At 42.7% G+C, this 18164-nt stretch overlaps 1 non-coding gene across 1 annotated transcript; it reads left to right on the forward strand.

Annotated features, from left to right (window-relative positions):
* The first annotated feature begins 9359 nt into the window (after positions 1-9359).
* Positions 9360-9463, forward strand: LOC119864549. Its single transcript, XR_005374375.1, has one exon. It is a non-coding gene; the product is annotated as a U6 spliceosomal RNA (small nuclear RNA).
* The last annotated feature ends 8701 nt before the right edge of the window (positions 9464-18164 follow it).

Consider the following 18164-nt stretch of genomic DNA (forward strand, 5'->3'; position numbering starts at 1 on the left):
CTGTCATTTAAGTGAAATTTTGCTAGGAGAGAGAATAATACTGCAAATGTTCAATTTTTCCTATTTAAAAAGGATACCCTTTTGGAAATTTTCCCCCAAGAGTTTTAATTGCTGCACTGATCCATTCTACACTCACATGTCAAGTGTGCTGCAGGCCCTGTGCAGGTGCAAAGGGGATTCAGAGGAAGGGCAGACATGGCTGGACTTAGAGTCCAGGGAAGAGCAGACAGATGGGGTGAAATGACTCCATGCACAGCAGAAGGCACCCATGGGGGCTGGAAAGGATTGCCATCACTCCTTCTAAGCTGGGGGGGGGGTTGCTGGGGGAGATAGGCAATGGAGGAGCAGCATAGGAGCAGCATAGGAGCCCACCATCTGGGCACACTCCTCCCTACCCAACCCCATAGGGTGGTTGAAGTCAGAACCCTGTGCCTACCCACCCTGCCTTTGGGATGCGAGCCCCACTTTCCCTACCAGCTCATCTGTCCTCTGCCTGGACCCTCCAGCCATGTACAGCTGTCGGTCTTGCACTTTGTCTCCAGACCTCTGCACCTGCTGCTCTGGCACCTGGAATACCACCATACATTACTCTCCCATTCAGTACATGTCAACTAGGAAGAGCTGTAGCTCTGCCCTGTGCACTTAGGCGCCTCCCTCCATTTCCCCAGATCCCTGGGCTTCATTCGGCCCAACCATTAGCCAGCAGTATCATCCTTGGCCATTTATGCCATCTTCACCAGCCTCTGTAAGGCACAGGCCAGCACTACACAGAGCTCAGTTATTAGCTTGTGTGTCCAGAGGAGAGGCAAGGCTGGCTAATGCTGAGCCCAAGTGACCATTGGATAGTAGAGGACATAGCCCAAAGCCAGCCAGGTGGATGTGGGACTGGACCTGTCTTCAGAAAGACCAACATGGGCCATGAGGGGCTCCAGCCCAGTCCCCACTCACCTGCTGAAGGCCTCAGTGACAAGAGGTATGGAAGGTCTGTGGGCACTGGACACACTGGCTCCCAGTCACTGGTGTCACAGCTCTTCCCTTGGAAAGTGCATGCTGTACCAGGAACTGTCCTGAGCATGTGGGCTATGTGTGTTAATGCTCCAAATGTGGGATTTAGGCAGTACTTTCCTCATTTTAGGTTCAAGGCCTAGCAAGAAAGCACCTCTGTTTTTGTTGCAACAATAAGTCACCTGCATCACATTTCCTAGGTCCAAGCCCTATTGGTGAGTAGGGATGGGGGAGGGCTCAGCCCTTTCTGGTCACCTCTACAAAGGAGAAGCTCTAGCCCTGGGATGCCCCCCTCCAAGCAGAGAAAAAGCAACTCAGAGAGGACCACTACTTGGAGTCAGTGCTCACCCAAGAGAGCCCTAGAAGAACAGTGAGAACGGGTGACATCCTAAATGGATGGTCTGGAGCTACAGAGGGTGACAGGGATAATGCAGATCTTCCCTCACATCTGCTGCTGCCTGGACCACCCAAGCAAGGGCAAGAAGGTCTATACCACCTCACTCTTCCAGACAGGGAAACTGAGGCTAGCAGAGGCTGAGCCAGGCCTGGGTTTCGGCTCTCTGGCCTGGGAACCTCCCTGTTGCTATCTCTAACTACCTCTCCCTCACTCCCAAGCCCCCACCTCAAGTGCCTGACACGCTCTCCCTGTCTCTGTCTCTTCTTTTCTTCCCTGGTTTTACATTGACCTTTCTTCTTGTCTTCACCATGACCTCTAAGCCAGGGGTCTGTGTTATGGAGCTCTATTCCTGGTGGCCCCAGGGGTCCAAGACTCGCTTTCCCAGGGAAAACAGAATGATCAGTACAGGGCCCCTCAGCCTTTCTCACTAACAATGGGCTTTCTCCCAGCTTCCTCTGCCCACCTTACCCAGCCTCGCCCTTCTAAATTCATCTACTGCACATCTCCCTCCTCTCCCACTTTCTTTTAAACCAGCAGAATGTTACCTCCTCTTCCTTTGGAAGGAAAAAAAGTATCTGTAGGCGAGGAAGCCAGTTCCTCCAGACAGCCCAGGCAAAACGCCTAGGCTGCCTGTCAAATTTGATTTCTAAAGATAATTCTATTTTGAGCAAAAGAATAATGAAAATACATCACCAGCTGTCCTGGAAATATCTCGATTTTCGTCTCCCACCACCGCAGGTGTGCAGGCCCAGCTCTGCGTCCCCCCTCTGCTGTGTCCATGCACTGCCCTGCCTGCAATGGCTCTCTCCTCCTTGCCTCTTTGGCACCCTCCCAGGGCCCTCACCCACTCTCTCTTTGTAGGACTGATGAGGAATGATGACGGCCACGCAGAACCTACAGGGCTTTCTCTGTGCCCAGAGGCGGCATGCGGCACAGGGTCACACCCACACAGAGCCTGACACATCCAGTCAGCACCTACTGAATGACTGAGTCAGCCTCATGCCAGGCCACAGCAATTGGGGAGGAAGGTTCCCGTCTCACCAAAGAGGCTTGGTGGGTTATTTGAGGACTAAAGTGATAAAGCTGGTGGCTAAGGAGCCTGGGACTGTCTCTGCCTGTGCTGGCAACTTCCCCAGTAATGCTGAGAGCGCTGCCTGCCAGCAGTCCCACAGGCACCCAGACCCAGCACGCCTTCTGGGGCTGCATCCATTGAGGGAGGAAGATTCACCCTCCTTTCCTCCATGCAAAAGGAGCCCAGCCCAGGAGCCAACCTGACAGCTGAGGGGTGTGCCTGGGACACCCTCCAGAAGGGTGAGCTCACTCCTTCTCCTGCCCCTCCTTCCCAGAAGCATTAGACTGGAGCTGGGGGACACCCTTCCCGTCAGTGCAGCAGTCTGCCCATCACTCCCTACCCCCACCCCCAATGCTGCCAAGAAGCTTCCTGCACAGGGATTGGGAACACAAGGAAGGGTGGGGAAGGCATGATGCCAGAGAGAGGGATAGCAGGGAGCCTAAGGCAAGGCCCACCCAGGTTCCCAGTCCTTCCCTGTGAACCATCGCCATCATACCCACCACCTTCTGATTTGTCCTACATCATAGATGGCATTTATTTTGCTCATTGTCTGCCTCTCTCCAATGACTTTCAGCTCTCTGCAGAGATTCTAGTCCTTTTTGTTCATGTCCCAGGACCTAGACCATGATGAGCACAAGCAGAAACAGACCCTGTCATGGAGGAATGGTTGTGCCACATGGCCTAGGTGGAGCCAGGGCTAGCAAAGGCCAGGGTTCTACTCAGCACAAGGACCTCCAACTGTTTTCCAGGTTTTACCCCATGCACTTCCCACACATATCCCTCATGTAGCCCTTAGAGTGATTATCCTACCAGTCTCATGACCAGAACACAAGGACCCCAGTCATTGAGCCTCTCCCAGCCACACCACAGCCAGCAGTGAAAGAGGCAGCTGGAGCCAGCCTGGACCCAGGGATCATCATGGCACCCACCACTAGTTGCTCCCTGGGAGCAGCCACTTCAGAGGGATCCCCAACCCATCTATACAGCCCCTGAGAAGAAGGAGCCCTCTGCACAGGCAAGGAGTGGGTAGGGGAAGGAAGCTGCTGTCAATGTTTTCCTTACCCCAACACCAGTGAACACTTCCTCCAGGAAAATATGAGATTTCCAAAAGATGAGCAGCAGAAAGTATGGCCAATGTCCCTCCAGTTGACCTGTTGTGTTGGGTGAGCACATCTCACGGAATATAGTCATGGAACAGGGTCATTTACGCCCCACCTTCTCCTGGAAAATATAATATTAGCTTATCCCTCTACTCCTGGATTTCTGATTTTAGTGCAAGTCTGGCCAATGCAGCTCCAAAAACAATCTCAGGTCAGTAGCAACATCCCTGAAAGTTTATCAGCTTCAGCATGTAAAGAAGTGTTGCTTCAAGACATCGACAGTAGGAAGAAGGAAAGGAGACTGGGAAGAATCAGAGGGGTGCATGTTTTTCCTCCTGTGTGATGCAAGAGCCATAAGATACCCCAAGAGTAGACAGCCAACGAAATAGACATGTAAGCACATAATTCAAATTCATCGAAATACAACTACTTGTAATAGCAATTGTAACAGCATAAATATTAAAAATTGAGAGAAGGAAAAAGTGAAAAATACTGGATACCTTAAGTGAGCTAAATAAGTCCAGTTGTTAATATTCTACAGCCATTACAATTATTTTTATACAGATGCCTGAGTGGCTCAGTGGCTGAGTGTCTGCCTTTGGTTCAGGGCATGATCCTGGAGTCCCGGGATCGAGTCCCACATCAGGCTTCCTTCATGGAGCCTACTTCTCCCTCTGCCTGTGTCTGTCTGTCTGTCTGTCTTTCTGTGTGTGTGTCTCATGAATAAATAAATAAAAATCTTTAAAAAAATAAATAAAATAAAATTGTTTTTATAAAGAATTTATAATAGCCATGGGGAAAAACTTCTGTTATATGTAAGATGAAAACTGCAGAACATGAAATTATATATGGACTATGGTCACATAGATATATTAAAAAACAAACAAGGCACCTATGTGGCTCAGTTGGTTCAGCATTTGACTTCAGCACAACTCATGATCTCAGGGTCCTGGGACTGAGTCCAATCCCCCAACCCTAGGTCAGACTCTGCATTCAGGAGGGAGTATGCTTGAGATTCTTTCCTTCTTCCTTTGCCTGTCCCACTGCTTGTACGCTCCCTTCCCATCTCTCTCCCTCTCTCTCTTTCTCAAATAAATAAATAAATCTTTTTTTAAAAAAAAGAAAAAGGAAGCAAAAATTAATCCTAGACCTTTTTTTTTTTTAATGGGAAAAAGTATCCCAAATGTTAAAGTGATTGTCTTTGGTAGGAGGCACTACAGGAATTTAAAAATTCTAACTCTGACTTTCACATTTTTGTAAATAAAAAAAATGTATAATTTTTTTAAATGAAAAGTAAAGGAAATATTGAACTGTAAATTCATGGCAAGAGGGACTGAGGGCATAATTTAATTTGGCAAGGCTTGTCTTACATATAAGAGACGGACACAATCAGGTGATTTGTTTGTCCTCTTTGCTGCCAATAGAACTGAGATGACACTGAAAGCATTTGATCCCCCACTAGTTGAGTCACAGTCCAGATGAACCCCAAATGACTCTAATTATCTGCTGCCAGTTGTGTGAAACACATTCTCTGAGGGGATAGAATTCTTCACAGCACAAGAGCAATCCCAGCTTCAGGAACCAGAGAGATTCTAAATCCAGCTCTGCCACAGCCTTTCATGACCCCATTCTAGCCACCCTCCCTCCACAGGTAACCCCAGCCTGTAGCGGGGAACTAGAGGTACACCATCTCTCTAATCCCTCAAGGTCTTGGCTCCCCTGAGGAGTTATGACTCCATAAATGTGCTGGTGACTCAGATCTACCACTAAAGGAAAGTGCAGTCCCTGAAGCAAAACAACTCCATATGACAAAATGCTACCCCACAAACTGCCTACAAAACACTTAATCTACCCACACAATACTCAGAAATAACCCTGTTGTCCTATTGTTGGTGGTTATTTTAGCCAAATGAAATTACATAAAATGAGGGAGCAGAGGTGGGTTATACTGAGAATGGCGGGGGGGGGGGGGGGCACTATTAACACATACTGAGTATTCTAGAACTTCACATACCTCATTTAATGCTTACAAAACAGGGATGGAGAGGAAAGGGAAGTTTGGTTGACCGGGTTCAAAAAGCCAAATCTATCCTGTTCAAATTCCAGTGCACTTTTCACTCTCAACATTCCTAAATATGTGCTGTATGTGTGTGTACTAGAAGTGAGCTGTTAAATATATTTATGGTTTATAAACAAAACATTTATAAAAGTGATTATTTTTATTCATGTGTGGTGAAATTACCAGTTGAAGTTTGTAATGACTCATTGACAAATTATGCTCTGACTTTCAAGTAACAAAATTAGAGTTTAAAGGTTTTTGATGATGAGACCATATTTCTGATAGGACAGATTGAAGAGGATGTGAATTGGAACTTCTCCAGGTAGCCTCTACAGGTAAGGTTTAAGCAGAAGTGGTATGTATGCTTAAAACTGGGCTTTCATGTGGGTAAAATAGGGACTTTTGCTTTCAGTCAAGAGGAAGTACCAAGGACTGGATTTATCCCCCCACCTGAAACTGATAAAATAAGTGAAACAAAGATCTGCAAGACATTGTACTTAAGGCAATGGAAGGTAATGATTCCTGACAGATGAAGATAAAGTAAAGCAAGCCCTGAAGTTTCCCCCAGTTTATCATCATGGGAGTTCAAATTCCATGGCAAAGCACAGGAGTTCGAATTAAGGAGAAGCCTTGGAGACTCCCTAAGTTGAGAGGATGGAATGGAGAACCCAGGAAGACCAAGTCCACCAGAGGCCACAGACCAGTGCTGAGTACAAAGGAGCTGCTAAGAGAGAAAACTTATCAATCACAGAGGACCTGCCTCAACACCTCAGCTGAGAACTTATTGGCATGTGTTTGTAAACAAACTATTCAAGGCCGGGAAAAGACAAACCCCGAGGATTGGAGGTAACAGTGCCTGGCATCAAAAGAAGAATGGGAATAGTGTCTGTTCCCACCAACCATACTTAAATCATTGAAATTCCATGGAGCCTCAGTAATAGTGAATCCTTGACTTAGGACGTTAAGGATGCTTAAGATGCACTGCTCCTTAAAAAATCTTCAAAGCAAGGCTCAAAAGCATCAAATTGTTTCCAAGTACTTGAATGTGTCCTGAAGCAAAACTGAAGAATATTTAATAGGCCACAAAAATATCCTCCATCACCCAACAAGGAAAAACTCATAATGTCGAACATCAACAAAAAATAGCAAGTATGGGGGGGGGCGGGGCAAGGTGGCGGAGGAGTAGGAGGAGTAGGGAGGGGGTAGGGCCCAGCTCGGAACGGGCCTGGGGCGCCCGCGGGGCCTCGGGGAGGAGCCGGGGGTCAGGCGGCGGCTCCGGAGGAGGGGGCTGCACCTGCTGCCTTCGAGGCCGCGGCCCATACAGCCACCTATATATCTATTTTTGTGCAGCAGATTCCGGCAGCGCAGGCCCCGGAGCCCAGGGCGCCCAGCGGACACAGCCAGGATCCTGCGCTGCCCCGGGCAGGCGGAGGCGGGAGGGCACAGGAGAGTGAGGATGCTCCTGCCCCGGGCGCCCCCGAGCTGTGCAGATCAGCGCCCCCGTCCCGGGAGCACCCAGGCCCCTGCGGACTGGGAGTCTGCGATGGTTACTATGGGAGCTGACTCCAGGGCCAGAGATCTGGCCACCGCCAGTGTCGCTCCTCCTGGTGTCACCGGGTGCCTGGGAGAGGCGGGGCCACCAGGGGACAGAGGCCTCATGGGGTCAACAGCACCTGGCAGGGGTCAGGGCAGCTCCCCCAGGTGCACACACTGAGCACACACTCAGCACAGCAGGCCCCTCCCCCAGAAGACCAGCTGGAAGCACAGGGGAAGAGCAAGTTCTTGACCAAGCAGCGCTCAAAAGCTCCAGGGGAAGTCGTGGGATTTACAGTATATAGAACCAGAGGCTACCTCTCCTTTTTTTTTTTTTCTTCCTTTTTCCAGTACAACTCGTTTTTATATCAGACTGTAAATTTCCATTTTTTTCTCTTTCCCCACCTTAACTACAATATTTTACCACCTCTTCAATTTGAAGACTCTTCCTTTTTGACTTTCATATTTCTACAATTACAGGTCCTAGACATACTTTCCACTTCTAGATTCCCTTCAACATACTCAACTTAATTTTGGGAGACATACAAGATATGTTTTTTTGTTTTGTGTTTTTTGTTTTCTCTGCCTCGTTTTGTTCTACAATGGCGAAAGTTAATACCTTCTAAAACCTGACCAGATGCACCCGGAACCTAGTGCTATACCGTGCTGCTTCATTCTGTGAGATTCCTCATTCCCATTCTGCTCCCCTCTTTTATCTCATTTATGTTTTGGTGGTCAATGTTGGGGCTCTACAAGTATTTCTGGTTTACATAAATTTGGGACTGAGCATCTTCTAATATACAGAACTTAATATACTCAGAAACAAGAGGATTACCCTCTAGAACCCCTCAGGTAGACAACATTCTCCTTCACTACAACTTCTTCACCACCACCATCTCCCAGTACTCCCCCTCCTTTTTTTCTTCTTTTTTTTTCTTTTTCTTCTCTTCTTCTTTAGGATTCCAGGCCTTTATTTTTTATTACTTTGTTTTAAAATTTATTTTTCACTTTAGTGGTCCTTTTACTTTATATCATTCTGATCTTTGTTTTCAATTTCTGGTATCTGACCTTGGCAGAATCATCTAGGGTGAAATCTACATAGGTCGTCGTTGATGTTCTTGGTGCAGCCCACTCATACAGCCACTCTGCACTGAGCAAAATGACTAGAAAGAAGAACTCACCACAAAAGAAAGAATCAGAAACAGTACTCTCTGCCACAGAGTTACAGAATTTGGATTACAATTCAATGTCAGAAAGCCAAATCAGAAGCACTATTATAAAGCTACTGGTGGCTCTGGAAAAAAAATATATAAAGGGATCAAGAGACTTCATGACTGCAGAATTTAGATCTAATCAGGCTGAAATCAAAAATCAAATAAATGAGATGCAACCCAAACTGGAGGTCCTAACGACAAGGGTTAATGAGGTAGAAGGAAGAGTAAGTGACATAGAAGACAAGTTGATGACAAGGAAGGAAACTGAGGAAAAAAGGGAAGAACAATGAAAAGACCCTGAGGAAAGGTTAGGGGGAAAAAATGATAACCTCAGAAGGAAAAATCTGCATATAATTGGGCTTCCAGAGAGTGCTGAGAGAGACAAAGGGCCAGAAAGCATATTTGAACAAAGCATAGCTGAGAACTTCCCTAATTTGGGGAGGGAAACAGGCATTCATATTGAGGAGATAGAGAGATTCCCCATCAAAATCAATAAAAACCATTCAACACCTTGACATTTAATAGTGAAACTTGCAAATTCCAAAGATTAAGAGAAAATCCTTAAAGCAGGGAGAGACAAGAGATTCCTAACTTATATGGGGAGAAATATTAGATTAACAGCAGACCTCTCCACAGAGACCTGGCAGGCCAGAAAGGGCTGGCAGGATATACATAATCTTTGCAAGTGTGCATGGACCATTTATTTGGATAAACCATATTCTGGACCATAAAACAAGTCTGTATATACTTTAAAGGATTCAAAGAATATGGAAGTTGTTCTCTGTCACAAAGGCATTATATTAGAAATCAACAACAGAAAGATATTAAAATTTCCCAAATATCTGGAAAATAACATGCTTATAAGTAATATATGAAATAAAGAAATCAAAAGTTAAGTTAGAAATTTAACCACCATATTGTTATAACTAATAAATTCAGTAAAGTTACAAGATACAAAATCAATATATAAAATGTTTTGGTGCTTGTTCTAGCAGCACATATTCTAAAATTGGAACAATACAGAGATCAGTATGGTTCCTGCACAAGGATAACACACAAATTCGTGAAAGTATTCCATATAAAAAAAAAATCTTATGTATTTCTATATGTTAATAACAAACTACCAAAAAAAGAAATAAAAAATAACTCAATTTACATTGCATCAATAAGAATAAAATACCTAGGCATAAATTTAACTAAAGAGATGAAAAACTATATTAATGAAAGATATTGAAGAAGGCACAAATAAATGAATATATTCCATGCTCACATGGATTAGAATTAATATTGTTAAAATGTCCATACTTCCCAAAGCAATCTACAAATTCAATACTGTTCCTATCAAAATTCCAGTGGCATTTTTTTACAAAAATAGACCAAAAAATCCTAAAATTTGTATGGGATCACCAAAGATCCCAAAGATAGCCAAAGCAATCCTGAGAGAGAAGAACAAAGCTAGAGGGGTCACACTTCCTGATTTCAATCTATATTACAAAATTATAATTATGAAGCTACAGTATAGAATAGGCATAAAAACAGACACATATATCAATGGAACAGAATAGAAAACCCAGAAATAAATCCACACATATTTGGTCAAGTAACTTATGACAAAGGATCGAAGAATAGACCATGGGAAAAGACAGTTTCTTCAGTAAATGGTATTGGGAAAACTGGATAGCTACATACAAAAGAATGAAACTCAACCACTAATCCTATACACAAAAATTAATTCAAAATGGATTAAAGATTTGAACCTAAAACTTAAAACTCCTAGAAGAAAGTGTAGATTGTAAGCTCTTTAGCATCAATCTTGGTGATAATTTTTTGGATTTTTTTGGATCTGACACCAAAAGCGAAGACAACAAAAACAAATATAAACAAATGGAACAACATTAAGGTAAAAAAGCTTTTACACAACAAAGGAATCAACAAAATGAAAATGCAACCTACCAAATGGGAGAAAATATTGCAAATCATATATCTGTAAGGAGTTAATCTCTAAAATATATGAAGAACTCATACAATGAGTCCTTTATATGACAACAATTGATGACAAACAATCCAATTAAAAAATTAACAGAAGACCTGAATAAACATTTTTTTTTCAAGAAGACATACAACAGGTAATAAAAAGGCACTCAACAGCACAAATTATCAGGGAAATTCAAATCAAAACCACAGTGAGATATTACCTCACACCTGTTAGAATGACTATTATCAAAAAGTCAAGAAATAAGTGTTGGTGAGGATGTGGGAGAAAAAAAAAGAATATCCTTGTGCACTGTTGGTAGGAATGTAAATTAGTATAGCCATTATGAAAAACAGTATGGAGGCTCCTCAAAAATTAAAAATAGAACTACCTTTGATTTAGGAATCTCACTTCTGGGTATTTATCCAAAGGAAACTAAAATACTAACTGGAAAAGACATATTGCGCTCCCATGTCCATTGCAGCATTATTTGCAGTTGACCAAGACAGGAAGTAATCTAAGTGTCCATTGATGGATAAAGAAAATATGATATGTAAAAAAGAAGGAGATCTTGTCATTTGTGACAATACAGATGGACCTTGAGGGCATTATGCTAAGTAAAATAAGTCAGGCAGAGAAAAACAAATGCCATATGTTCTCACGTATATGTGAAATCTAAAAGAAAGAAAGAAAAGAAAAGAAATGAACAAAAACAAGCTCATAGATACAAAGAATATATTGGTGGTTATCAGAGGTAGGAGGTGGGGCAGTGGGTGAAGTGAGTGAAGGGGGGCAAAGGGTAGAAACTTCCAATTACAAAATAAATAGTCATGAGGATATAATGTATAGCATGGTGACTATAATTAGTAATACTGGGTAGTGCAAATATGGACGTTCCAAATAAAGTAGATCTTACAAGTTCTCATCATAAGAAAAAATATTAAAACTATGTGAGGTGACAGATATTAACTAGACTTATTGTGGTGATCATTTCACAGTACATACAATTATCAACTCATTATGTTGTACTCCTGAAACTAATATAATATTGCATGTTAAATATCCATAAATAAAAACAAACAACATAGGATTTAAAACTCTAAAAAATATTATTTTTAGCTGAACGAAAATGAAAGCACAACACGTTGAAATTTACAGGATGCCACTAAAAAAGTACTTAGAGAAAATAAAAGCACTAAACACCTCTATTTAAACAGAAGAAAGGTCTCAAATCAATTATCTCAGTTTCTACCTTCAGAAACTGGAAAATAAGAGAAAATTAAACCCAAAGGAAGTAGAAGAAAGGAAATAAAAGAAATAGAAAAGCAGAAAGTAGTAAAACAACAGAAATAAGTCCATGAAACCAAAACCAGTTCCTTGGAGTGATTACTACTGTTATTAAACCTCTAACTAGACAACAGGAAAAGAGAGAAAGAGAAGTTACCAATTATCAAAATCATTAATGAGAGAAGTGATATTTCTACAGATCCTACAGGTATTAAAAGGATAATAGGGAAAAATCATTGTGCTCGTTGAATAGTGTTTCCAAAAAATTCATGTCTACCTGGAACTGGTCACCATGAACTTTCTGGAAATAGTGTTTTACATGTGATCAAGTTAAGGTAAAGTCATACTATATTGGGTTGGGCCCTAAATCTGGCAACCTTACAGGAAGAGGGAAATTTAACATAGAGAAACAAACAAGAGAACATCATGTGAAGATAGACACAGAGATTGTAGTAAAGAACCTATAAGCCAAGGAATGCCATGAATTGTCAGCAATCACCAGAAACTAAGAGGTATGGAACAGATTTTTCCTTCAAAGCCTCTAGACAGAACCAACCTTCCCAACTTTTGACTTTGGACTTCTAGTCTCCAGGACCGTGAGACAATAAATTTCTGTTGTTTTAAGCCATGGTAATTTGTTACAGAAATCCTAGGAAACTAATACAATTTTTAAAATATTTATGCCAATAGATTTGAAAATTTAGGTGAAATGGAAAAATTTCTTAAAAGATAAAAACTACCAAAAACTCATACACAAAAAAGAGAATTTCTATTTATTGCTATATCTATTAAGAAACAGAATTGTAGTTAAAATTTTTCCACAGAGAAAACTCCAGACCCAGATGGATTCACTAATTAATTCTACCAAACATTTAAGGAATAAATAATAGCAATTCTACACAAATTATTCCAGAAAACTGAAAAGAAGGGAATACTTCCCAACTGATTGTATGAAGTCAGAATTACTATAATACCAAAACCAGAAAAAGACATTACAAAAAAATAAAACCATAGATCAATATCCCTTGTAAATATGGATGTAAAAATTCTTTGCAAAACTTCAGTAAATGAAATCCAATAATGTATTTTAAAAAAGAGTACTTCTTGACTAAGTGGGGTTTATCCCAGGATTACAAGATTGGTATAGCATTCAAAAACCAACCAATGTAAATTCCATGTTAACAAATTAAAACAGAAAAACAGTGTTTATCCCAATAGATGCAGAAAAGGCATTTGAGAAAAATTCAACAGCCATTCCTGATGAAAAAGTAAAAAACTTCTCAGCAACATACGAACAGAAAGTGAGTTTCTTTTACCTACTAAAGAGCATCCACAAAAAACCTACAAGAGGGATCCCTGGGTAGCGCAGTGGTTTGGCGCCTGCCTTTGGCCCAGGGCGCGATCCTGGAGACCCGGGATCGAATCCCACGTCAGGCTCCGGGTGCATGGAGCCTGCTTCTCCCTCTGCCTGTGTCTCTGCCTCTCACTCTCTCTCTCTGTGACTATCATAAATAAATAAAAAAAAATTTAAAAAAAAAAACCTACAAGAAAATCATACTCAATGATAAACAATTGAACACATTCCCTCTGAATCAGGAGCAAGACAAGGATGTCTACTAACCACCTCAATCACCTTTGCATTGAAGGTTCAAGTCAGTATGATAAGGCAAAAAAAGAAAGAATAGTTGAATAGGAAGAAGTAAAACTATCTCTAGTCACATGATTTTCTATATAGAAAATTCAATGAAATTTTAATTACCAGAACTTAAAAATGAGTTTAACAAGTTTGCAGGTCACATGAGGAATGTACCAAAGATCCCAATTGTATTTCTATATACTAGGAATAAAAAATCATAAATTGAATTTTTAAGAAATGTCACAACATCAAAAAATATGAAACACATGGGGACACATCTGACAAGAAGATTTTGAATTATGAAATACTGTTGAGAGAAATTAAAGGAGACATATGTCATGTTCATGGATCAAAAACCTCGATATAGTCAAGACATCAATTCTCTCCAAACTGATCTGACACAATCCCAATCAAAATCCCAACAGAAGTTTTTTTTTACATATGGGCAAACTGATTACAAAATTCAGTCATAGATGCAGTGGACCTAGAATATTCAAAACAACTTTGAAAAGGTCAAAACCAGAGGACCAACATTCTCTAATTTCAAGACATTGTAAACTACAGTAATATTAAGACGATATGGTATTGTCATAAAGGCAGGCAAATAAATCAATAGATCAGAACAGAGGTAGAGCCCCATCTCGAGCAACCTTGAACAGTAATTTAGTGATGGGTCATGAGACAATGGGAAGCACACTGTTCAGTCTGCTCTAGTCAGCCTGTGATCCAGGTGCAGCTCAAACATCTCAGCACCCTCTTCCACCAGGATGAGCCCTTTCAACCCAAGGCATCCCCGGGGACCAAGGATAATAACTGAACTTCCTCCCTTCAGTATTTAAGAGTCACACCTCTCCCCAAGAGTGCTGGAACTTGATTTCCCCGTGCTACTAACCAGCTGTTGATCCTAAAGTCCTCTATATTCATGTGGCCAAAAGAGCTCCCTGGGCCCCATGTAAGCAGCATAACTCCAAGTAGCCTGGCCTGGCCTGAGGGACTGCGATCAAGGGCCCTGCCCCTGGTCATGTGTCTAGAAGTGGGTCATTGTCCCCACAGGACCTGTGGTTTAGTAGGAGAGACAAAGGATTCAACAAGCAATTGCAAGGTTGGCACACAAAATCTTACAGAAGGGTAGGTGTATGATGCCCACCCAGCCTATCACCAGAGCACCTAACCTGGTTGAGGCAGGCCATGAAGGTAGCCCAGAGATGGTGGCATTCAACCAAGACCTGAAAAATAAGTCTGAGTTCAAACTGTATTTAAGTCCTTTTGGGCTGTGTTGCTTTATGGGGCTCATAATAAGGATAAAGCAGAAGCAGAGAGAGGGAGTAGGCAATAGAACAAAGTGGTCTAGTTCCTAAGTGAAAGGCATCCCTATTCCCTTGCTAATGGAGATGTGGCTGCAAAGGCAGAGAACTGCCCGAAGAAAGAATCAGAGTGGCCTACATTACTGTCCAAAGCCTCTCACTGGCCAGGCTTAAAGACTGACATCCTGATTGCTTCCCCGCCACCACTGGCAACCATCTCGTCATTGCAACCCTGTGCCCCTACAATTGGAATTGGTACCAAGGCTTGAGTTCAAGCTTGAGTTAAGGGTGCATGACCTCAGGCAGTGCCCTCCTGGCCTTGCCAAATCAAAGCACTTGCAGCTGACCCAGAAATCTTTGAAAGCTCCCATCCCCTTCATTTCCTGCTTGGACTTTGGGGAAGCCAAGCTGCAGAAAGAGAGCTCCATGCATTAGACTCTGAACGCAGTGCACTCCTTGGCGAACACAGGAATGGTTCACCGGGTGGAGCAAGATTCCTTGATTCACTGTGTTCCTAGATCAGACACAAAAAGGGCTCTGGTGCAGAGTCTCAGATCATGGAGCAACAGTAAGAGAACACTTAAAAAATAAAAGCAGGGCAGCCCTGGTGGTGCAGCGGTTTGGCGCCACCTGCAGCCTGGGGTGTGATCCTGGAGACCGGGGATCGAGTCCCGCGTCGGGCTCCCTGCATGGAGCCTGCTTCTCCCTCTGCCTGTGTCTCTGCCTCTCTCTCTGTGTGTGTGTCTATGAATAAATAAATAAAATCTTTAAAAAAAAAATAAGTAAAAGCAAATGCCTTTGCCTTGAGATACCATCAACCTTGATCATTTATTTACAGCCTTTTCCCTTAAAATCATGTGTGAATGCTCTGAAGCCTGAGAGTGCCAGTTCCCCATACCCCCTCAATTTTCTGGACTCGAGTAATGGTACTATTAGTGGTTTTATTTGATCTTCACTAAATTTGGGAAATGAGCTTCCCAATTTGGTCAAAAATATATTATTTTTCATATTTCTAAAGTTCCTTATGATAATGGTCCAGGACTGGAGCCTGGGATTTTCTTGCCAACTGCTTCTCATAATGGATTTAAGTTTTGAGAGAGTGACTTTATTTGTTTGTCTGCCTTAGAGCATTGGACTATTAAGTACAAAGAGTCCCCAACTTATGATGGTTTGACCTATAATTTTTTTTACCTTAGGATGCTTTGAATGCAATAGAAATTCAGGAGAAACTGTGCTTTGAATTTTGAATTTTGATCTTTTCCTGGGCTAGTATTATGTGGCAGTATCCTCTCAACAGCAAGCTGCAGTTCCCAGTCAGCTACAGGATCACAAGGGCAAACAACCTGCACACTGACAACCATTCTACCCATACAACCATCCTGGTTTTCACTTTCAGTACAGTATTCAACAAATTACATGAGATAGTCAACACTTAATGATAAAATAGAATTTGTGTTAGATGATTTAGCCCAACTGTAGACTAATTTAATGTTCTGAACACATTTAAGATGGGAGAAGCTAAGCTATGATATTTGGTAGGTTAGTTATATTAAATGCATTTTCAACTTACAATGGGTTTATCAAGACATAACCCTATCCAGGTGCCCAGGTGGTGTATTCAATTAAGCATCCAACTCTTGGTTTCAGCTCAAGTCATGATCTCAGAGTTGTGGGATAGAGCCCTGCATTGGCCTCCACACTCAGAGTCTGCTTAAGACTCTCTCTCCTTTCTCTGCCCTTCCCTCTGTGGGCTCTCTCTCTCTCTCTCTCTCTCTCTAAAATATATAAATAAATCTTTGGGAGGAAAAAAGACATAACCCTATCATAAATCAAGAGAAATCTGGTATTATGGATGAGTAGGGAGACTCCTTTGCCCTAAAGACTACATTATTTATGGCTTCCACTCTTGATATATCATTTGAACATGGTAGGTCCTTTTGTAGATAGCTTTTGTAGAATATCTTGGTGATCATTATTTTCTGTTAATTGGCAGAATTATCGTTTGCTACTTTGCAAAGGTATCTAGAATAGATTATACTTCCACTATAAATTACAGAGCAAGCTTGGAAATTTTGCTTGCCAAATTATTGCTGGCACTGAGGAGACCTGGATACCAGGATGGAGGTGGAATCCACCTATCATCTTTATTTTTTTTTTTTTAGTATTTTACTTATTCATGAGAGACACAGAGAGAGAGGCAGAGACCCAGGCAGAGAGAGAGAAGCAGGCTCCCTGCAGGAGTCTGATGTGGGACTCGACCCCAGGACCCCGGGACCATGACCCGAGCCAAAGGCAGATGCTCAATCACTGAGCCACCCAGGTGTCCCTCTTTATCTATTTCTCAATACAAACTGGGATGTAGGGGTGGAGTAGTCACCTGACCCTGACTTTTCCCAAGGCCCTGTGGCCTGAACAGAATCACTGGTGCCCTGTCTTAACTCCACAAGCCAGGAGTCAGGAACCATCATCAGCCAGACTAGTACTGCCTGGATCCCATCACTGAATCCTAGGAGAAGAAACAGGGTGGACATTTGTGGGACATGAAATGGAATTGCATGGGAGAAAGCACATTCAGTCATAAAGAGTTTATGATAACTCTCAATTTCTAGACTGGACAATGGGCAATGGGGGACACTGGACTTATAGCAATTTATGAAAGAAGACAATGGCTTCAGCTTGGGATCAGTTTGGGTCTGGATTGCTTGTGGCACATCCCAGGGATGCCAACTAGTACACAAGCCAGCAAGAAGAATGGAATATAGATTTGAAAATCAATAGTACTCACTCACCAAACAAACATTTATTGAAGGCCACCTGAGCATAGGATAAGAATAAAAAATTCTTGACTAAGAATAAGCCTTGAATAAAAAAATCAATTCCTGATCTTCTGGAGCTCATAATGGGGGTGAAGGTGGATAAATGTTAAATATATACTCACAAACATCAGGGGTCTGGCTGGGACCAAGACACAAGAAAATGTGGCCTTGAGTGGAGATAGGGAGTCTCATCCTCTCAGAAAGGTGCAGAAATGAGGCTGAGTGTGGTCATGGAGAATTGGTGGGTGAATGGGCTAGAAGGTGATGAAGAGCTCCTAGTGTTCTCAATTCACATGATGAAGAAAGAGGCTATGTCATCCACTGAACACAAAGGGGATGGAAGATAAATACAGTCCCAAGAAACAGAGGGAAGTGACAAGGATATGGGCAAGGACATCTGGAAGTCTGACAGCCTCGCTGAGACAGGAGGTCATTAGATTGTCTGGATCCATGCTGCACAGTGGAAATTTGATTTCTTGAGCTGTGCCCAGCGGCCCCATGCTAGATGAGCAGCCTCCCTGCTCTGGAGGAAGATTCTACCCAGATGACTGTGGCAGTGGCAACAAGGCACAAGTAATGGAGGAGCCCCAGGAAGGCAGGGGGCCGGAGGGGCTGGCAGCTGGAAGCTCAGCAGAAGCTCAGCACTCTCTATAGAGGAAGAGCACATGTACCACCTGTGAAGATGGAGAGCTCTGAAGCCAGTCAGGGAAAACAGAGGGCTGGCTTCAGGCAATGAGGAGGTGGTCCTCCCAGGGCTCAGGACACTAGG

This window comes from Canis lupus, chromosome 19 (assembly GCF_011100685.1).
Source record: "Canis lupus familiaris isolate Mischka breed German Shepherd chromosome 19, alternate assembly UU_Cfam_GSD_1.0, whole genome shotgun sequence".
Lineage (NCBI taxonomy): Eukaryota > Metazoa > Chordata > Mammalia > Carnivora > Canidae > Canis > Canis lupus.